Genomic DNA, 23346 nt, shown 5'->3' with positions numbered 1-23346 from the left:
ACTTGAGAAAGAAAGTACATGGGGATATATTATTAGTAATAACAAAGGACCATTCACATGAGAATCAACAAGTATGTATAAGTAAATATTACCTGAAAAACGGCTAAACTAATATTTCTTTAATAGAAATGAATTCAAAATAACTTTCACTGAGCACAGAAGCTAGTTCTGTAAGTGATTACTTTTTATCACTGGTGACAACTGAAAAAAAAGATCACAGAATCACAGAATGGTTAGGATTGGAAGGGACCTTAAAGATCATCTTGTTCTAACCCCCTGACATGGGCAGGGACACCTCCCATGAGACCAGGTTGCTCAAAGTCCCGTCCAACCTGGCCTGGAACACCTCCAGGGATGGGGCATCCACAGCTTCTCTGGGCAGCCTGTTCCAGTGCCTCACCCCCTCTGAGTGAAGAATTTCTTCCTAATATCTAATCCAAACCTATCCTCTTTTAGTTTAAAGGCATTACGTCTTGTCCTGTCGCTACACTCCCTGACAAAGAGTCCCTCCCCAGCTTTTCTGTAGGTCCCCTTTAGGTAGTGGAAGGCTGCTAAAAGATCTCCCTAGAGCCTTCTCCAGGCTGAACAACCCTAACTCCCTCAGCCTATCTTCATAGAGAGGTACTCCAGCCCTCTGATCAGCCTTGTGGCTCTCCTCTGGACTCGCTCCAACAGGTCCATGTCCTTTTTGTGCTGGGGCCCCAGAGGTGAACACAGGGCTCCAGGTGGGGTCTCATGAGAGCAGAGCAGAGGTGGAGAGTCACTTCCCTCACCCTGCTGGCCATGCTTTGCTTGATGCAGCCCAGGATATGGTTGGCTTTCTGGACTGCAAGTGCACATTGCCGGCTCATGTTGATACCATTCCTACTTCAAATAAGCAGAAGTAATGCAGTAATAATAATGATTTTCTTTGTGTCTTTACTCCTGTCTGTTGAAAGATTTTAGTCAATCGCTGAAAGAAGAATTTTATAAACAAGATGTCCACATTGACTGAGATGCATTATAACCTACCATTACTTTCAATGGTATTTAGTACGTATCTTAGCATGCAAAGTCTTTAAAAAAAATAACAATAATTAAAAAAAATATCTATTGCTTTAAATGTTAATGTAACTAGTATATGGATACTTGCCTAGTAATCTGATCTTATTACCTACTCATCTGTTACAGAACATTAGTTTTGTTAATGTGACAAGTGTTCTACTCTACTGTATTTGAAAAGAAATAATTTGTATACTAAGAGGAAACTGTAACAGAATTGCACCATACACATGCTGTGTACTAATATCACATACAACTGAATCTGTCTCAGTACCAACATAATGTAATAAGGCTGTTTTTGAGATATTTTTGACATTATAATGAATGTAAACACTTACTTAAAGGGCCAGCTTTTCCTTTTTATTCATTTTCTTCAGCATAAAATAATCTCTTGCTATAATTTCAGTCCTGCAAGAGTTATATATCTTTTAGCTGTCAGTTCTTGTTGTGAGAAGCAGGAATATTCAGCAAGGAGCTGTTACAATCCCAGATGACATAGAAGAATACAAAATCAATAGTAACAAAACCTGGACATAAATGAGATAGGGCATGGTGAGGTGAGCATATCTAGTCTGCTGGCCTTTGTAAAGGAAGAAATCATTTGTATTGGCCAAGATTGACAGCAGAAAAGGAGTTGTGAGTATCAGACATAATTGGGAAATGATACAGAACTCTCTAAAAACAGTCAATAGGATAGGTGAAGTTGGAAAGAAGGAAAATTGGGAAACTGGAAAGTTTTTTTAATGAGAACATCAGGGTAAGATTTTATATATGAGAAGATGAAAGGATTCAAGTGCTGGATGATTTTGTGTTTTCTTCTATTAGTGAATCAAGGTATCCATTCTCACTTTTTCCTTTCATCCCAACCCTAGAATCTGCTGAGAAAATGCTTCTTTCCATGGTACCTGAGATGGTCATTAAGCCCTTTTCTACTAGGTGTCCTTTAATTTTGAAGACAATCCTTACTTAATTCATTTGTTACACAAATAAGGGAAAACTATATTGATTAATCAAATCTTCTGAAGAGCAACAGTAAACAGTGTAATTGTTGATTGAGCCAGGTTTTCTGCATAAAGTAACTTACTTTTTAACAGAATGTGCAATTCATAAAGTGAAAAAGAGAGAGAGAGAAAGAATGTTCTTATTTTGCATTTCCAAACAACAACAACAACAACAAAAAAAACAAACAGCAAAAAAATAAAATCCCACAACCCAATTTTAACATCTGAAATAAAATTGTGGCAGTTACTTTATGTTGGAATTTTTGCCCCCTAATTTTTTTTTTTTTTCTCTGGGTGTCTCTTTTGCTATTTTTCCCTTGGAAGGACATGGCATACCAGGAAAATAACTTCTGGAAGATTAATACTTACGTAGCCAACAAATAACTTCCTATATAAGGACACCAAGCTCAGTGAATAGTGTGTGCATGATTGGAATTTGAAATGTGGGTAGCAAGTCAGCTCTTCCTACAAGACCCTGGAAGTTTCTAGGTGAAGGTCTTATCAGAGTTCTTTGCAAATTTTTCTTTTATGCTCAGCAGCATATCAGTGATGCTATCCTGTATCACTGCTATGTGATCAGAATGTTTTCCAGGTACTGAGGAGAATGTAATAGGAGGGAGTTAAAGCCATGCGGTAGAATTAAAAAAGAAGCGAGCTCCACGGAGCTTAAGACTGGGACTTGGTGAAAGTTTCAAAGAAGGTGTGAGTGAAAGACTCTCTCCAAAATTGGGTAGAGATTGATGCATATCCTAAACTGGTCACATTACTTATAAAATGAAAAAATAGGTAGTCATGCAAAGAACTAGAAGTAGGGGAGGAAGATAATGTAATTTTTTTTCCTGTTCTGAAGGACTTTTGAGGACTTCTGAGCTGCCTTTGCTGTTTCCCAAGAATCACTTATTGATGTTTAGATCATCTTGTGTTCCAGAGCTCAAACAGTGCTTACAAAGTAGAGCCAAAAAGATTCCTTTTTAGTCATCAGAAACCTCAAGCTGAAGTGTATTCAACCATTAAATTACATGAAAAAATAATTTCAAATGTGTTTTCCAGTATAATAAGGGTAATTAGGACTGATTTTTATGATCAGCCTTTTTATTTGATATTGCACGTTTTGCAAAGCTAAGCATGTGTGATAAATACATACAGTATGTTTTATGTTGTAATGTCAAATAACAGATGCTAAACAATGTGGTCTGTACTAAAGCTGAGTCCAAAATGTATTTAATTGTAGTTGGTTGAGTTGCATTCCAAGGTGAAACATTCCTCTGTCTTTTCATTTTCATCTGACTTCTCTCTCTTCCTTCTCCTTTTGTCCCATAAAATGTAACAAAAAGAAACTTTGTATTTTCTGAAATGAGTGGAAAAAAGACTTTGTATGGATCGGCTGAAAAAGCAGTAACTTCTATATAAGCCTTTTCCGTGCTTTATCCAGAAAAAGTCTACTTTACAGACTCTAAAGACAAGAATAGATAATAAAAATAATTCTGGCATATATTTTAAGATAGTAAATGGTGACAGCTGTAACTATTTCTAAAACATGAAAACATGGAAAATGCTAAGTTATCTTTTTCAGAAGCAATAAAACTGTACTATACTAAGATTCACAGTCACTGAAACCTATTGTTTGAATAAGATGGCAAAACAACTAGTGTTGTTTTCTGACATTCACCTATGAAGATTCTTTCTGGAGATGGTAGATGTGGGGGGAACAGCTTTGTGTGTTACCAACAGCATGTGAGCTCCTCTTTTAGTTATGGAAATTACGACAGATTTGGTTGAGAAGAGCATATTTTTCTTGCACGTCACTGATGCTTCCAACAAAAGTTTTAAAATATTAGAGACTATTTTCTTTTGGAATATAGCTGAAAATTTCAAGACAGCAGTAAAAGCATAGAGAATATGTGAATACATGAAAAAAAAATTGCAATCAAATTATCAAAGAGATGTATTTAACTTTGTGAGAAATTATTCCATTTATTAATAACTCGAGACTTAGAATGAGTATTTGTTTACAGTTAATTGCTCAGTTTCTGTACTGTACAATACAGAGAAGTACAATAAAGATAACTCATCACTTGATCTCAAAGGTTGTATAACTAAAGTTTTCAGTTGTTTTTCCCCATCTGCCAACACAGTTTTATAATTGCAGAAGATAATTCGCTTTGTCAGCACTGAATGCCAGGAAATGAGGCATGCCCCCAAAAAATCATATTACTTTGCAGTTCAAAAAAAAATATGTTCCAGATATCAGAAGCTACATTTGTTCATTAGAAGAAATGTTCCCAGAGACAGTTTTGGCAATGGAGTATCAGTTATCTTTTTCTTGTCAATTTTTAAATGCAGACTTTTAAAATTAGGAAAATTTTACCTTAGCAATGATTGAAATGTTAAATACTGTGAGAATCAGTAGAGGCTGTATCCATGCTTTGGAAGTTAATATATTAGAAAACACTCCCCAAACAAACAAACAAAACCCACTACCAACAACAAAACAAAACAACAAACCTCTCTCATGTTTACACTTTTCAGATAGGGTACTTTTCAACAAATACGTCACATTTAAAGCAAATTAAAATAAATATTTCTTTAGGCATGTTGTAAAATAGTCTGTGTAAGTCACCATCACAGTTAATAACACCTAATAAATTTCTAAGTAGATGACTTGTTTATATGAGAACATGTACATGAGTTAAAATAAAAAATCTTAGCCAGTGTTTGTGTAGAAATTGATAAATTCATGCATCGGTTCTATCTGGAGGAGATTTCAGCTGTAGAACTGTGTGTGGTTGTTGGATGCATTAAAGGCTCCTCCTCACCATTACTTTCTGAAACCATCCTGTGTTATTCATATATAGAGAAAAACACTACTAGGTGTTACTTATTTTTTTCTGTATGTCATGTCTTACATCCCGTGTTTTATGGAAATTGTGTACACGAGTAGTAGATTTAGTGTTACTAGATAGTATCTTGTATGAAATAGGTTTTTGCTTAGTTGTTTTTTAATAGATTGATGTTTTAATAAACAGAATTAAAAATTCCCAGTAAAACAGACCTGGCACATCTGATAGGTAGTTATTCTTTACTGTAGTCTTACACAGATGCACAGGATGTTGACAGTTTTCAGTGGATATTTGTTTAACTGTATTTTTTGCTTGGGAACTGACAAGTTGATCATCATGGCAGAAGTCTAAGAGTGTCTAAGTCTATGAATGAGGTTTTAAAGATGGAAGAAATATTGGAATACTGCAATATTTTCTATTTTAAGAATACATCTTATTATCAGTCATTGTTCTTGTTTTGTAGTTTCAGTCAGATGTCTAAATTCAAAAAGATCCAGCATTTACTTTGTGACGTGATTGACATGATTGTAGATTACTAAAATGGATGGCCTCATGGACACTACGTTGCAGTTTAGTGAATCTGAGATTTACAGTTTATTAAATGCCAAACAGATAAATTTACCAAATATGTCTCTGTAATTAATCAGTTTCTGAAAGGTTTGATCCCTGCCCATCATTAATTTCTTTAACTTAGTACAAAGGGCATCTGATCAGTTTAATCTTGTTTAATGGTAAAGGCCATCCTGCTGCAACCCATAAGTGACAGTAATTGCCTGAAGAATTAATAGTAAAAACAGAGCAAGTATTATGGAAAGAAAGTCACATTTTCTTTCAGAAAGAGGAAACTTAAGAACTAAGAGTATGGAGGCCATGTTGATTACCAGACATTGTACTGGTGTAAGAACTGAAAGGTCATCCCAGGGCTCAGAGTACCTTAAGCACTAGGCACCATCTTGTTTGCTTTTACATGCAATTCCAATAGCAATAACTCAGAATAGGTTATTTTAGAAGGTAGCACAGCAGGCATCCAATCATATTTCATAACAATCTGTTTTGTTGTGCACTATTTTCATTTTTACAGAAATACATCTGTTCCACGGGGGGGGTGGGGGGGGGGGGTGGTGATGGGGAGTGAAATCTCATTCTTCAAAATTGCGCATTTGTGAATGAAGCAACTTCTAAAATTTACATATGAAATTTGACCCTCAAGAAATTGAAAGCCATAGACTGAGTTTGTGAAATCTTCTTCTCTTGCTTTCTGTTTTCCTAGGAAAGTTGTTTGCATTTACTGGAAAGCTACTGAAACATGAAAATGAAATAGTCTATAAATAAGATGTTAAATATATATTCCCATCTTATTCAGAAGTACACTTATATCCTCTAATACATTTATAAGCTCATACCTTCAACCCAGTAATTCCTTCAAATAAATTTTTTTTCAAATACAGGAGCTGTTTGAGGTGAGGGCCTAATGAGGGAGGAGACAGGAGCTGAATTCCTCTGGTTGAGTTTGTATCCAGAGCTGAGGCTGGAGCAGCAGAAGCAGGCAGCTAAGCAGCCTCCCCGTCAGCACACGCAGCCATCACAGCCCTGTGTGGCTGTCAGGGCCCAGCATTGCTGGGCCAAGCCCGTCCCCGCCCCGTTGTGACATCGGGCACCCCGTCCGTGCCTGCTGTGACATGGGCTGTGCATCACTGGGGGGTGGCAGCAGGTGATGCAGAGCCCAGGCCTTGGCTTGGGCAGTGGAAAAGGTGCTCAGGTATGTGAGCAGGGCTGTGGGGACGTGCCAGCAGGCCTTGGGAGCATGCTGGGGTCCGGGTGGGGCTGTGTTGCCTGCCCTGCAGAGCTCTGAGAGCTCCCAGCCGAGGGCGGAGAGGCCAGGAGCGTGCCCCGGTTCGGTCACGTCGCTGCCTGTGCGTGTGGCTGGAAGAGGAGAGACAGGCAGAGAGAAGCCCCCCAGCTGCCCCCCATCGCCGCGCAGTACCCCTGCCGCTGCCCTCCCCTCTCAGCCTCTGCTCCCCGCTGTGTGCACACCGGGCTGGCGCACCCTTGTGTCCCCCATCCTGTGCCACCTGTGACAGTGACACCTTGTCGGCACTGCCACGGCCAGCTCTGCATCCACGGGGACACAGCTGGGACATTGCCATTGCTGGTGCCCAGGGTTGCTTAGTGCGGCATCAGGGGGACATGTCTGTTGCTGCCCACCATGGAAGCATGAAGGAAGAATTAAATGAATAATAAAAATTGAAAAGCCCAAAGCCACAAGTGGTAATGCTGGGGAGAGGAATCAAGTAGCTGTAGAACTTTTTTCAGTGAAAGAGGGATTTGCGGAAAAACTAAGAAATCCCAAAACTCTACTGAAAAAGAAAGAGGCTGAAGTGATGTCAATTTTATACGTTGTTTGCAGGGACATGTCCCTGAAAACAAAAAGAACTCAAAGAAAACAAAGCAGGTTCCCTAGAGCAAGCCTAGCTGTGCAGCTTGCTCTAGGGAATCTGCTTTGGCAGGGGGCTTGGACCCGATGATCTCTTGAGGTCCCTTCCAACCCCCTACAATTCTGTAGGAAGAAACTCCTTTCCTTTCAGAGAAGCAGAGGGAGACTTCATTCCTTCAGGAGGTTCTTCTCTGCCGTCAAATGTTTAGGTAAGGCAAAGGACAGCCTACTGCACCTTCTGTGGAATAAAGTTCTTCAGGTCACAAGGAACATTAAAAAATAACCAATAACTATGCCTAGTATATTTTAAGCTCCTTTTCAGATATTTGATATTCCCAAGACATTCTTATGGCTTGAAATTGGAAAAAGTTGGGATTTAATGACGTTTCGTGGAGCTGCAGATGGATACAGATGAAATAGAATGTGATTATGAAAGCCATATAGAGTACTGTATTTCTGAAATTAAAACAGTTTAAGCTACAATTTATTGAACTTTTCTAGTATTTTAACTTAACATGAACTAGACATAACTAATAAAAATGTACTAGTGTTCATAAATCTCATTTTATAAGATCAATATTGTGCATTAGCTGTAAAGAAGAACAAACATCAACCATTGCATTTTGTTAGAGTAGTGCCTTTTCCTAACATGCAAATAAGAGTGTAGATTGTGAAGGATGGAAGAGAGGGCTTCGGCAACAGCAGTTGAAAGACAGTATCCTTGGATATCTGCTTTTGTATGGTAATCTTCAGTGTATCTATAGCCACCAAATCCAGACTATAGATACTGTCTATTTTAAGCTTTTCATACATTTAATACCATTTCTGAACTGCACCTCCTTACTTACAGATGCAGAGTTGTACTGAGTACTGCTCAGTTGAATGCTGGTTATTACCATCAGGTTTTGAGCATCTGAAAGTCTGATTGTATCAAAGTGGCACTGAAAAGGACATGAATAGTGTAATGGATAAAGTTTTGCACCGTCCTATTTGTGAGGCATCTCTCTCTCTTTTTGGTCCTGGCATCCAGAATTTAGTTTGGAGTTTAAGTTCTTACTGCTTTGGAAAAAAAAGAAACCAGAGCATATGGAGTAAGCACAGACCATATACCTTCTTCTGCCCCAACAGCCATATGCCAGATGAGCATCTGACCCATGGGGTAGCAAGAGCTCTGGGTCACTGTGTGTTCATATGTTAATTTGCAGGACCTCATGAGACATGTAAGAAGCCAGATCACAAGTGTGTAGTTGAGAAATACTCCTTTCATGGGGCTACTCAGTCTGCAACTCACCTCATTGACCTGCTGGTAGCTGTAGCACAACACTGTGGTCACCGGCCTGTGCCTTGGTAGGAGCACTGGGTTCGTAGGCTGCAGTCAGACCATCCAGCACTATCCTTCATGCTGGGCCATGAGACAGAAGAGAGGGTGCAGCAATGCACATGCATAAAATGTAGGGGCCATCTGTCAGAAATGGATCCAAAAGGTTTGGAAACCAGGAAACAGAATTCTTTTGAATTTCCTTTAGAGTTATGGAATGGAGAGTTTAATAGAGACTATCAGCTTTTGGATGGAAATGTTATGTTTCAATACCTATTAATATTTGAGTTGAAAGGTAGTAGAGTCTCAATTTTTCCACTTTTACCAGTGACTGTGTTTGATATTGCTTTGTTTATGGTTTTGTGTTTTTGTCTTGTCCGTCCCTTTCACTAAGTAAAAGAGTGGTAGACAAATTATATTAAGAGACGGAAGACAGGTAACATCTCAGGGTTTATCCTTGGTATTCAACATGTACCTGACTGTCTTCCAGTGCACAGTTCAAGCAACAGCACAATTCCCACTGCCATAAGATCTTCCTCCTCCAAAGTACTAGATAGGCCAGCTTTGTATTGTCTCTTAATGAACTTCTCTATCTGTTTCTCTCCTTCACCAGCACTGCCCTGCTTCTCTGCAGTTGAGCCTGTTTCTGCTTCATCCTTCATTTAGAACGCATGCAGTTTGCTCATGGGAAAGGTGTTCGTATCTATGATCATTGGTTAAATAAACAGGGAGGCCCCCTGCTTCTAGCTGTACCTGCATTTCTTTTGTGTAAGGGGATGGTTGGATGCTGAAGTGTCTTGCCTGGTTAGCTTTGTGTTCAGGAAATCCACTGAGCCTCTGCTTTGTAGTTTGAGAGAAAACATGAAGTATTGTTGCATTTCTCTGAGTAAAGTTTTGAAGCAGGCATATTTTTGAATTCTCTGCAAGAACAATTGAATTTGTGTGAGCAAACCTCGTGTAAGTATATAATCAACTTTCATGAGAAAAATACCCATGTAACATGAGAATCTGTCGTTTGGAAATGCTACCTTTATTGTTTTATGATGCATCTCAGAGAGTGTCCTATTTTTTAAATTAATTTTCCCAAATGTTAGCTGAATAATGCGTGTGCTTCACATAATAGCAATGAAGTATTTTTCCAGAATCTCCTTTGTGTAAGTACATTTTATTAAACAGAACAACAAAAAAGTAAAATATCTATTAATCTGTACTTTTGTTCAATAAAAGTAACACCAGGAGAAAATACTTCATTATACTTTATAAGGATTTTATTCTGATCCTCAAATAACTATAATGTGAAAAATGGAAGCAAACATTTAAAAGCATTTTGTGATGATAGCATTTAAATACAATTATGAAGAGATTTTGCTGGTCGTTCTTATTGTGTAAAAACAAAGGAAACAGTATATTCACAGTGAACATGTCAAGCCTGGGTAAAGTGAACATGAAGCTTCTGATAGACAGCAAGAACAATTTCTTTTTTTTTTTTAATTAGTGTTGGAATTAGAGTCATAACCATATATTGTTCTGACTGATTATTGGCATTTTTACTGCCTCCTGGAAATGTAATAATAATAGGTTTAAAAAGAAAACTTCTCAAGTGATTGAGAGGAGGACCAGGAGAATACCACCTTAAAATAAGCATAAATTACTGAAGCATAAATTCAGTTGATTTCAGCTTCAGCTAAAACAGAGAGTTAAATCTAGACTTGAAATCAAAGTCCTGTAAAGTATTCAGAGTCAATCTTAATTCAGGGACAAAATTCTAATTTACTTCACCTGTTTCTAGGTTCTTTTTTATTTTCTATATGCCAACTGAAAGAAATGTAATATAGTCTTAATCTTTATCCTATCGATCCTAAACACCACTCTGAGAGAGTTAATAGAAACCAGTAATAAGCCCATCAACAACTTTTGATGACCAAAAAGTCTTATTTTTTTAGCGATGTCCATTGTTTATGTCAGGTTTGATGAAATATAATGTGTTAAGTAGAACCAAGTGCTAGGGTGCAGCAAGAGCTGCGCTGCACAGGGGTGAAGGAGCTGGGTGCTGGGGGCCATCACCGAAGGGCCAGGCTGGGGGTGGTGACAGGACCTGTCCAGGGTACCAGGCAGGAGAGGACCAGGATCCATTGGGGGGGGGGGCAGGAGCAGCAGGAGGAGAGGCTGGAGACAGGGCTGGAGGCAGAGCTGCCCTCAGTGGAGGTCCAGGCTCTTTCTGGGAAATGCAGTCTGTGAGCCAGGACAGCAGAAGATGGGACCAGGGCTTCCTGAGGCCTTGCCGGGACAGGCTGATTGGCTCTGGGGCTGGCATGGAGGTCTTGGCCTGGGCAGGTGCCCCCAGGGCTGTGGGACTAGGCCTGAATTTCTCTGCCAGCTCCATTATTGCAGGCGTTGCTATGTGAAGGGATGCATCAAGGTGTGTTAAGTATTTTTCTGTATTGAAAACATACTGGAAATAACATGGACACACTGAATCACTAATATGACAAAGCATTGAAGTAACAGAACAGCTTAATTAATGTTTCAAATTGCATGTGCTATTTCATGTGTTTGTTTGTTTTTTTTGTTGTTGTTGTTTCAGATAGAATATATCCATAAGCATTTATAATCTCCCAGTTGACTGGCGGCTAGCCAATGTGACGCCCATCTATAAGAAGGGCCGCAGGGCAGACCCGGGGAACTATAGGCCTGTCAGTTTGACCTCAGTGCCAGGAAAGCTCATGGAGCAGATTATCTTGAGGGTCATCACGCGGCACTTGCAGGGCAAGCAGGCGATCAGGCCCAGTCAGCATGGGTTTATGAAAGGCAGGTCCTGCTTGACGAACCTGATCTCCTTCTATGAGAAAGTGACGCGCTTGGTGGATGAGGGAAAGGCTGTGGATGTGGTTTACCTTGACCTCAGTAAGGCTTTTGACAACGTTCCCCACAACATTCTCCTCGAGAAACTGGCTGCTCGGGGCTTGGACTGGCGTACGCTTCGCTGGGTTAGAAACTGGCTGGATGGCCGGGCCCAGAGAGTTGTGGTGAATGGAGTCAAATCTGGTTGGAGGCCGGTCACTAGTGGTGTCCCCCAGGGCTCGGTACTGGGGCCAGTCCTCTTTAATATCTTTATCGATGATCTGGATGAGGGCGTCCAGTGCACCCTCAGTAAGTTTGCAGATGACACCAAGCTAAGTGCGTGTGTCGATCTGCTCGAGGGCAGGAAGGCTCTGCAGGAGGATCTGGATAGGCTGGAGCGATGGGCTGAGGTCAACTGTATGAAGTTCAACAAGGCCAAGTGCCGGGTCCTGCACCTGGGGCGCAACAACCCCAAGCAGAGCTACAGGCTGGGAGATGAGTGGCTGGAAAGCTGCCTGGCCGAGAAGGACCTGGGAGTATTGGTTGATAGTCGGCTGAATATGAGCCAGCAGTGTGCCCAGGTGGCCAAGAAGGCCAACAGCATCCTGGCCTGTATAAGAAGCAGTGTGGCCAGCAGGTCTAGGGAAGTGATAGTGCCCCTGTACTCGGCTCTGGTGAGGCCACACCTCGAGTACTGTGTTCAGTTTTGGGCCCCTCGCTACAGGAAGGACATGGACGTGCTCGAGCGAGTCCAGAGAAGGGCGACCAAGCTGGTGAGGGGTCTGGAGAGCAAGTCTTACGAGGAGTGGCTGAGGGAGCTGGGCTTGTTCAGCCTGGAGGAGGCTCAGGGGCGACCTTATCGCTCTCTACAGTTACCTTAAAGGAGGCTGTAAAGAGGTGGGGGTTGGTCTGTTCTCCTACGTGCCTGGTGACAGGACGAGGGGGAATGGGCGAAAGTTGCGACAGGGGAGTTTTAGGTTGGATGTTAGGAAGTACTTCTTTACCGAAAGGGTTATTAAGCATTGGAACGGGCTGCCCAGGGAGGTGGTGGAGTCACCATCCCTGGAGGTCTTTAAAAGACGTTTAGATGTAGAGCTTAGCGATATGGTTTAGTGGAGTACTTAGTGTTAGGTCGGAGGTTGGACTCGATGATCTTGAGGTCTCTTCCAACCTAGAAATCTGTGATACTGTGATACTGTGATAATAGGAAACATATCAAATTCAGTCAAATACTGATTGTCTTAAACAATAACACCTTTTGGTATTTTAGGTTATGCCTAACATTTTTTCATCTCCCCTTTCCCCTGTTTTTGATGGAGAAACAGGCGGCAAAAGGGAGACTAAAAAGAAAAAAAAAAGTAAGAAAGCTTTTCAGAAATATGAAAAGATGAAAAGACAGATGAAAAATTTTGTTTTGTTGGAAAGGTTTTTTAGGTTGCAGATGGAAAGTGTGCACACACAGTGAGTCAGTAATCAAGACAGGAATCTGGAAGGCAGAGTTTCAAGATTGCTACTCTGAGTCACAAAGAATGAGGATTCAAACCTGGTCTTTTCAGCATTTCATCAATTTCACTGTTCATATTCTTGTATTGTGCGTCCTTTCCATCAAACTGTTTTTTCTGGCTTTTTACTTTTTTTATAGCATTTCTAATAATTCTCCTAAGCAAGACTGCGGGAAAAAGATCTAGCGTAATATTCTACTGATTAAGATAATTAATATAGGTAGAGAAATGCTGTTTCAAATTGGCATACCAAAACAGGCAGACAGCTGTTTGAAATCAGAGGCTTTTACAGGAGTAATTACTATCTCAAACCCTATTGTTAGTTTCTGAAGTTGTTTCATTTTTGTACTCATTCCAAAAGGTCAGAATCTTGAATATTTTTTTCTTTGTTTTATATTTCTTTTTCCCCATTGAAACAGAATTCTTGGGTTCTGAAGTCACTTCAGTCACCAGACAGTGGGATTCTTAGTATGGAGATGTACTAGTCAGTTCCTGTTGTGTCATAGATTGTTTTATATCACAACATATTGTACCTTAACATTAAAATACTTATCATTAAAATACTTAGAAAGCTTTTCTCAATATTTTTACTTTCTTGTACCCATCTTTGAAAGCAGCTATTGACTTTGTTAGGATACCTGACAAAGGCTGTGAAATCAAAACCAGCTTAGAAGCAAACACTGCTTACCTCTGCTGCTTTTTTTATACTTAACCATGAACACATTTATAGTGACTGAATTCTTTTATTAAACCCCAGAGAGCCACAATTATAAAGAATATCAAATTAACTACTTCACTAACTATCACAGCAACTTGACAGTGTGGCCATAGTGAATTAAAAGGTAATAAACAGCTGGAATTGTTAACTATTTCCATTTTTTTTCATGATGACACTTCAGTAATGAGGACAGCAAATACTTTCAGGTTGAGCATAATCTGCTAAAAGGATCAATGGGATCTCTTCTTCATCAGATCTCTGGGAAGAGCTATAATCCGGAAGTATTATTTTGCAGCTTTTCTTTGTGGAAAAAATTTGAAGTTCCTTTATGTTGTCATGCCTGTCCTACAGGGACGAATGTCTAAGGGACAAATGAGGAACATGAAAATGAGCTTTCAGCATGGAAAGCAGTGGATAGAAATTGACTTAAGTTGGTAGATGCAGGTGTTTGGATTGCTTGGTTCTTCATTGTGAGTTTTTGTTTGTTCAGGAAAAGTATTTGCTCTTAAGAACGAACCAAGTGAATACATCACCTGCTGGCAAATTGACAATGGGTAGTAGCTCTACAGGCAGAATACAGCTAAGAAGATAAACTGAAACAAGGCTTTGTGTTGAGGTTTGTTTGTTTGTTTGTTTGGAATTCTGTGCATGTCTGGTTTTGTTCAGTTTCTAGGAGGCTTATTTTATATGACATGACTTCTGCCTGAGGAATCAGAGATCATAGAGTAATGAAACTTATAGATCATTTGTGATAGGAAGAAAAATCACTGAGTTCAGAGTCTCAAATTGCCTTGTTTCCTAGGCTGTGGATGGAAAACAATAGACATTTCTAACCTTTTTTTATCAGCAAAATGAAGAGATGAAAATCAGCTTCTGACATCACTGAGGAAAACCAATTTAGTATTTTGGCTCTCCAATTCCTGTAGGGTGTTTCATATTGCTATTGCTACAAAACCCCAGTCTTTCTGGTAAATTAAAAATACATTAGTTGTTGCTTTAAAGCTACTTAATTTAAAATACTTTTAAAATTATTTTGACTTTTGCTTTCTCAAATGTTTAGTCAGACTGGGCTTACTAAATTGTCTCCCAGTTAATCAACCATCTTATGCCATCATGGTCTGTTACCCTGCCTCACCTAAACTGTTCCTTTTTTTTTTTTAATTAATTAATTCAAAATAACTTTAAAGTGCTTTTTTCTTACATTTTCAGACCACCAATGTGTTTCATCTCTAAATGAAATCTATCATCAGAGTTGAGACTGAGGAGGGATCCTTGACCAGTTAAACTTATCATTGCCAATACGTGAAACTAGCAGGGCACACAAAAATGATCTCTGCACTGAGTTGTACAGGTTAGTAGCATGGAGGGCTGTAATAAGGAAAGGCTGTTGCAGGGCAATTGAGTGTAATTTGCTCCAGAGCAGCTGCCATCAAAGCATGGGCTCCTGCTGCAGGAAAAGAGGACAGATTGTTATGATGCTGGGGACTGAGCCATCAGTTTCTGTGAGGGGCACCAGGGGATGGGCTGTCTGTGGTGACAGCGTCGCTCAAAAATATGTAGCTGTAAGAAGGTAGCTGCTGATATAAATAGTAATAGAAATTGAAGGCAATGAAGGCCACCTAAAATGACCATGCAGAGCGATAGTATGCTGTAGTAGTATGCAGGATAAAGGTTAAATATGTCAAACAATGGAAGTACTGTGGAACTTAATGCTTCATGAAATTAATTCCATCCTATTTTAAAATGTTGATGTTCTCTTGGGTCAGTATTGACACAGTTCAGTACCTATTCAGGCTCTCAAGCACACATTGGTAGCCTTCCAAAGCAACACAAAACCCTGAATTTCTGAAAAATCTGTGTATATCTGAGATTGAAGATACTCTTACTTTCCGTAGTGTATTTAGGTTTAGATTAAAAAGTTCTATATTCTCTGAAAGTTCATGATAAATCTGTAGAGTATCCATAGTCAAGAGAAGTACATATTTGCTTATTGGATTTGATTTGCTGGCTTTTTGCTAACATCTATGTTTTCTTAACTTTCCCAAGTAACTAAAAGGGAGGGGAGGAGGAGAGAGAGAAGTATGGTAGAGGAGAAAAAAAGGAACTTCTTTAACATAAATATTGATTTTTATCCATGTCTTGTAAAAGGATTTATGTTCTTCAGGAATCACTGGAACAGTGGCACTGGAGAGTTCATTCTTTCAAGTGAATGTTCTGTTCTGTTTTACACTTTTTTTTTTTTTTTTTTCCAACAAGCAAAATACATGGAGGAGCAGGTTTTTTTTTGGTTGGTAGGTTTTTGCCATTGCTACTTCCACCTCCCCCCCAAAACAAACAAACAAACAAACAAACAAGTGCCTTATTTGAAGTCCTAACCTTGATCGTTAACAAAGTACTGTATGCACAACTGAACGCCCTTCCAGCCAGCTGAATTGTCCCAGTGAGATCCCTGATGAGATCCCAGAGTTCATACTGCAAAAGCTGCAGATGACTTTGACGGATTAGAGTGGAGGAATCAGGTTGGAGCTCTGCATAAAAGCTTTCAACGTGCGTTAAGAGAGACTCAGTTAAGGTGTACACCTCACAGCCCCAGAGCTAAAATATCCTAGGTGATATTCAGAGTTAATGCTTATGTCTCCCCACAGTGCTGAAAGTAAGAGCCTGCTACTTCTAACTTTTGGAATGGTTCACGGGTTAGAGCAGATGGGGATGATGCATATGGATGTGCCAACAGGCCCATAACAAAATGACACTTTGATGGGGTTTGAATTCCATACAGACTACCAAGTCTTGTGGATGACCTTTATCTAGCAAAAAACCTCCATCTTAGTTAGAACTGATTAATTTAGTTTGCTTGTATTGCCTTCATTAATGATAAAATTCTGGGTCTCTTTCAGTTTGAACCGTAGTGTTTTAGTGGTTTGTGGCAGTGACCAACTTATCCTCTGTGATGATTTGTAGAGTAAATGTTTCTGTGATTGCAGGTGGCATATTTGAAAGTAATTTGCTAAAGATGCTTGTAGAGGTACATCTTACGTTCCTTATATGGTTTAGGCTGCACATTGTGGTGTTCTTTTCTTGAGGAAACAAAACTGTTTGTAGATGTTCTGTAAAATTTGTAAGTTAGGACACCACTGACAGGGAGTTGGTGTTGATTACCAAAGAGGTGTAATCAACTTTTACCCTTCCCTGGTAATCAGGCTTATATAAATAAAATAGATTTCTGCTTCCATTCTCTTGCACCATAAGTGTTGCTGAAATAAAATTCATCTTAGATGACAATTTTTCTTCAGTAAGATGGTGGACTGATTTTGTCTGGGACAGAGTTAATTTTCTTCACAGAAGCTCGTATGGTGCTCTGTTTTGGATTTTTGATGAAAATAATGGTGATAACACACCAACGTTTTAGTTGTTGCAGAGCAGAGCTCACACAGAGCCAAGGCCTTTTCAGCTCCTTATGCAGCTCTGCCAGGAGGAGGCTGGGGGTGCCCCAGGAGTTGGGAGGAGACACAGCCAGGACAGCTGGCCCAGGCTGGCTCAAGGGGTGTTCCACACCTTGCGGCTGAACGTCTGCTTGCCAATGGGAAGTAGCGAATCAATTCCTTATTTTGCATTGCTCACACACACAGCTTTTACTTTACTTTGTAAGCTGTCTTTATCTCGACCCATGAGTTACCTCACTGTTACTTTCTGATTCTCCACCTCATCCCATTGGAGAGGAGTGAGCAAGTGGCTGTGTGGTGCTGAGCTGCCTTTTGGGGCTAAACCACAGCAAATGGTTGGCTTTGCCAGTTCTGTTATTGTCACTACCATCACAATACAATGGTTTTAGTCTCTACTTGTGGGCTCGTGGCAGTATTCTGTGCATGTTGCATATTTTTTGGCATCAGTAATCAAGTTTTGGTATTTCCATATTGAAATTTGAGACTCCTATGCATGTACGTAACTTTTCACATTATTGGGCTGGGAGTTTTTATAACTGTTAATTAAACTTTTGTCCTTAAAAAAACATGACAGTAATTTAGCCATTTTTTTTTTCTTCTATCTATTCTATCAGGAACATGACATGGTAATTGCAGTGTAGCTGAAGCAAAAACTACATCAATTAAACAGCAATGTGAAAATGATTAATCTGAGCAAACAATATGTTCATGGTGCTAGTACATAGTTCTTCATGTCTCAGGTTCTTAGTAACATTAAGTACAAAAGATCAGTTTGCAGTTGAAATCCTGGTTGTCAGATCTAATTTGATTTTAATAGATGACAGCTCTGACAATTTAGTCTGGCAAATGCAAATAATGTTGGTACTTTCTGTCTAAAATGGGACATTTTAACAGCATCACTGAATGTCTGTTCTAAAGTATATAGATTATTTCAGCAGCAATATTAACTATTCTGTGTTTCTTCCAAAATCTGTGGATTTTTTTTTTTTTTCTGGAAACTTTGGCTAACTTTAATAATGAGAATGCCTACCTATGACAGGGCATCTGAGGTTGACAGTTTTTATGGACTAGTAATCCTGTTTTTATAGAGCTGGATTGTAACTAACTTCTCGATGTTCTTGAGAAGCATTAAAAGATGTTTCTGAGAAAAAAAAAAAAGAAAAAAAAGAAAAAAAAAGAAAAAAAATAAAAAGATATATCCGTTGACTGAGTCACAGGCTGATTCTTTGTGAACATGTTCCTCTTTGCAACATCTCTGGCAGAGTAGGATGAAGCTGGTTTCCCACTTTGCTGTAGGATGAGATGTTGGCAGCTTGGATAATAACTGGTCTGTCCTCCGTAAGGCTCTGTTGTTGTGAATAATCTGTACAAAAGTGCAAGTGTCTCTCCTTTCCTTTGTTTAAGCATGGCTCCTAAAATCATACTGTCTATCCTTCAGAAGTTTAAAAAGGAGACATTTACCTGTCGTGCTTTTAGTCTTAAAACTGTAAAATAAGGGAAAGATCATGACTGAGAAGGAAAACCTCTCATAAGGAATTTCAGCTTAATGGATGAATTCATTTTCTGTTTATCTTCCAGTGGAAAAATTCCATTCAAACCACAGCCCATGTTTAACTGCTACGAAACCAAAGCAGTAAAATGGAATTACCTGTGAGACTGAACTTAAATTTGATCAGTATAATTAGTTACTTCGATTAATGAGGTTGTTTATTCTATCACAAAGGGTGGGAATACATCATTTCAGTGTTGGCGGTTATGTCCACAGAGTTTCAGGGGTCTGAAGGGGGATGGCTGTTCTGAAACTATTTGCAAGTCAGTTTTTTGCCTAAGAGAAAAGGAGTTTTTTGTTTGTTTGTTTGCTTGTTTTTTCTTCCTTTCAGACAGCATAGTTTTTCACTTACAAATATGGGATTATTTTTGTCCAGCTAAAGATTTTTTTTTTTCTTGTATTCATCAGTGTATGACCTCTCCCCCCTCTCCCCCTTTTACTTCAGAAAAGGGGTTAGGACAGAGAAGGAAGTCCCTGAAAACAATTGAAAAACTGGATATATTGAAAATCGGAGAAGATATTCTTAAATAATAAGTATTGGTTTAATCTTAGATAAAACCAATTTTTGTAATTGGTTTTAACTTTGCACTGAGGAAAAAGACATTTGTGATTTAAGTCATCAAAAGCGTTTTTTTTTTCCTTTAAAAAAATATGATTTATTTACATGTAGACCTGTGAATGCATATACAAATATGCATCTAAGGTCTGTTTAAGGTTAAACTACAGTTTCAGCATGTCTATCTTGTGTAATGGGAACTGTAGTTATGCAAATATGACTTATGTTAACCTGGGTTTTATATACACTTAAGTGGCGCTACACTGGACTTCAGTTTGTGGGGTTAAAATGTAGCAGAGCTGCCTCTCTTCCTTTGGCGTGGAAATACCCTTCGAAACTTAAATGAAAATGTATTATTGCAATGCCAGGTTTTATCACTATGAATTGAGCACATAGAAGAAAGGCTTTGCTGAATAACATCTGTAAGAAAGTAAGAGGACATAAACACAGGGGAAGGATTACAGCATAAGACAGGCCAACCACTCTCAAAGTAATGTTATGCATAGGTAACGAATGTATCTCTAGCAATGACAATTAGGTAATGGTTATGGAAAAGAGTATGAACAGGGGGTTATTCCTCACACATCCTCCCTCCTAACTTCTGAACTCCACACTTTGTTGGTTTTTTAAGAAAAAAAAAAGGACTGTCATGTTAATAGTCACTGCCAGCTTTGCCTTGATGAATTTGATCCCATGCCTACTTTCGGCTGCCAAAACATCTTGTGGCACTGAAAATTATATTAGTGGTATCAAGATTATTTTTTGTTTGCTGGAGTGGCTTCATTGTTTCAGTTATTTCAATTGCCACTTCATAAAACTGGGATAAAACCAGTATGAAACTGACCTGCTCTTGTGAGATTGTTAAACCCATTTTATAGATTGCAGGGTTCGATGTGTATAGTTTAGCATATTGCAGTTATTTAGGATGATCTAACGTTAGTATCATTAATAGAATAGAGGTATAAATAACAATGTTATGAAGTTGATAAATATTTTAAAAGGTAAAATGATATATTTATAACAGAAGTAGTAGTTAGGACTCCAGCTTCTCATAAAATGCAGTTTCTAGTTCTTGACGTAAATGTGTGTTGTATGAGTACTTTATCAAATTTGTATAGACTTCCTTTTTTGCTTTGAGATAAATATTTCTAAGGAATGAACATTCAGTAAGTATAAATCAAGGAAGAAAGATCTGTATAGTTTTGCAGAACTCCCACACAATGTATTTGGAAAGGTGTTACTGAATGAAAATAAATCTGCTGGAAAGGTCTTGCGTCTTAAAGTGAGCATTGACAGAGAGAGAAGCGAATAACCCAGATAAAAGTGAATGGATGTTTTCTTTCATTCCATATTTTCATTCCATATCAATCCATATTCCATTATTCCAAGAAGGCCAACAGCATCCTGGCCTGCATAAGAAGCAGTGTGGCCAGCAGGTCTAGGGAAGTGATTGTGCCCCTGTACTCGGCTCTGGTGAGGCCGCACCTCGAGTACTGTGTTCAGTTTTGGGCCCCTCGCTACAGGAAGGACATGGACGTGCTCGAGCGAGTCCAGAGAAGGGCGACCAAGCTGGTGAGGGGTCTGGAGAACAAGTCTTACGAGGAGCGGCTGAGGGAGCTGGGCTTGTTCAGCCTGGAGAAGAGAAGGCTCAGGGGCGACCTTATCGCTCTCTACAGTTACCTTAAAGGAGGCTGTAAAGAGGTGGGGGTTGGTCTGTTCTCCTACGTGCCTGGTGACAGGACGAGGGGGAATGGGCGAAAGTTGCGACAGGGGAGTTTTAGGTTGGATGTTAGGAAGTACTTCTTTACCGAAAGGGTTATTAAGCATTGGAACGGGCTGCCCAGGGAGGTGGTGGAGTCACCATCCCTGGAGGTCTTTAAAAGACGTTTAGATGTAGAGCTTAGCGATATGGTTTAGTGGAGTACTTAGTGTTAGGTCGGAGGTTGGACTCGATGATCTTGAGGTCTCTTCCAACCTAGAAATCTGTGATACTGTGATAACCCAGATAAAAGTGAATGGATGTTTTCTTTCATTCCATATTTTTATTTAAGAGAAAAAGCAAGATTTTTTTTTTCATTAACTCTTAAGTAGAAATTTGCATCATAGCATTTCCTCAGGTGTGAATAGTTGTGTTTTTCTCTTGTATGCTGTGTACTCACTGTCATAGGGAGTAAATAAATCCAGAGCATGTATACACGTCTGTAAGTATCTGGCACATGTATTTGAGATTAAATTCTCTCTACTGATGATGTGGTTAATTTTATTTCATAGTGAGTTTCACTGAGTAGCAGAGTACCCTACTTACTGAAATTCCTGCTGCCAGTGTTACCAGCAGAAGAGCAGTTTAGCCTGTTCTATGTGGACTCTGCATAAGTAAACATTTTCATAAGAGGTCAACATGAGTGTATGTGTGTGTAACAATACTCTCTTGTGAATTTCAAGCAAAGCATATGAAAACAACTTAACTTTGCTACCTACTTTTCTATTAAAATTTATGTGTTTTCACCCAAACATCGTTCTTGAACACTAAATCATAACAGACAAATAAAAATATGTGAGTTCTGAAAGCTTTATGTAAAGGGCCAAGACACACACAATGAAAGCATAAAAATTTGTTTAGTCATCGAAGGGAAGAGCAATCAAATACGTTTGGGACTTCTGGCTTGTGCCTAAGTTAATCTATCCTTCTCTGAGTGTTTCACATGTGAAGATTGGGTCTTGAGACCCTTATGTTCCTGGTATGTATCTTCATAATTTTTATTACAATTAGATTGTCGTTCTAGTTAAAAGATTGCAACAAAAGCAGAAAAGCATTGGAATAATTCCTGATTGTATTGCTCAGAGGACAGATATTGTATTTAAAGTGGAGATCTGCATAGAAGACTTAGTGGTTCAAATAAAGGTAAAAATAGTTTTACCACAGTATATTTAGGGGTTTCCTGAGTCAAGACAAGATCTATTTAAACTAATGTTCAAGTTCAAAAGGTATTGAAAAGATTTAGACAAATAAAGCAAATAAATACTGTTATAGGATGTAGTCACTTAACTGTTAAGTTGTAAAATGGATATATTTTGTCTACCTCATCAGTTTCTTTGGCTTCCAGTTAATTTAGGATTAGAATTATCTTGGTACAGGTTCAAAAGAAAGTTTAAGCTCAATGAGATCTCAGCATGATTTGTGATCACATGTAGTATGTAATGGTAGGACATACTGGAGCAGAACTCCTGTTGAACATGAGTCTGCATGTAGGAAAGAGTTGCTTATTGCAAACACAGCAGCACAACTGAGCTGTCCTTCACCTTCCATTTTATTGAAACATCTTACATGTACCACTGAATGGCCGGAATGCCAGTTCAGGAGACACTATTTTCATCAGTTAAGTTTGTTTTTTCCCTTTCATGCACTTTTTATATATTACTTTTTACTCCTGCAGTTACACTTCAGCATGAAAGAGATGCTGGTTGAATATTCTTCAATAAAAGTAATCATTGTAAAAGTAAATTATCCTAAAGTCAAGCCACTAAAAAGAAGAACTTTCATCTGAACTAACTTACATCAAAGGGCTATTCACTGGAGCAGAGAAAATGTGATAAGCACTATTGTTTCCATTAAAGAAAAAAAATGAAGATGACTATTTCAGTGGAACCATAAATGAAGAATAATGAGAATATTGTTAGTCATAAAAGCATCCTATTACTTATGACTTTTCAGGTAGGATAAGGTATCTTAAAGATGAACTTGCAAACCTGCAAGCTTTCCTTTCTAACTACCTCCATATTCTTGAGAGTTCTGAATATGGAATTAAAACTAAACTAAAATTGTTGTGGCATACCACAGTTAAAAACAATCACAAAGTGTTTTGTTTTGTTTTGTTTTGTTTTATGATTTATACTGAAGATAACTTCTCTAAATTAAAAGTTTGCATTTTATTTTCTAAAAGCTATGTTTGTTTGTGAAAATAATGGCAAATGATGACCTGTTCTTGTTGCAATGTGTGAAATACAAAGAATTACTGAGATTGTCTTCATTTTTAATTGTAATAAATATTAATATATTAAGAAGGCAAGATAGACTGCCATCTGGTCCAGTCAATAATACAATC

At 38.8% G+C, this 23346-nt stretch overlaps 1 protein-coding gene and 1 long non-coding RNA gene across 3 annotated transcripts in view; both read left to right on the top strand.

Annotated features, from left to right (window-relative positions):
* CDH18 (cadherin 18) overlaps nt 1–23346 on the top strand; it is a 564404-nt gene that overhangs the window by 182558 nt on the left and 358500 nt on the right. The window lies entirely within an intron of this gene.
* LOC125179974 (uncharacterized) lies at nt 5998–9386 on the top strand. Its single transcript, XR_007158143.2, has 3 exons — nt 5998–6641; nt 7468–7525; nt 9248–9386. It is a non-coding gene; the product is annotated as an uncharacterized lncRNA (long non-coding RNA).

This window comes from Anser cygnoides, chromosome 2 (genome assembly GCF_040182565.1).
Source record: "Anser cygnoides isolate HZ-2024a breed goose chromosome 2, Taihu_goose_T2T_genome, whole genome shotgun sequence".
Lineage (NCBI taxonomy): Eukaryota > Metazoa > Chordata > Aves > Anseriformes > Anatidae > Anser > Anser cygnoides.
This window is presented reverse-complemented; position numbering and strand designations above follow the sequence as displayed.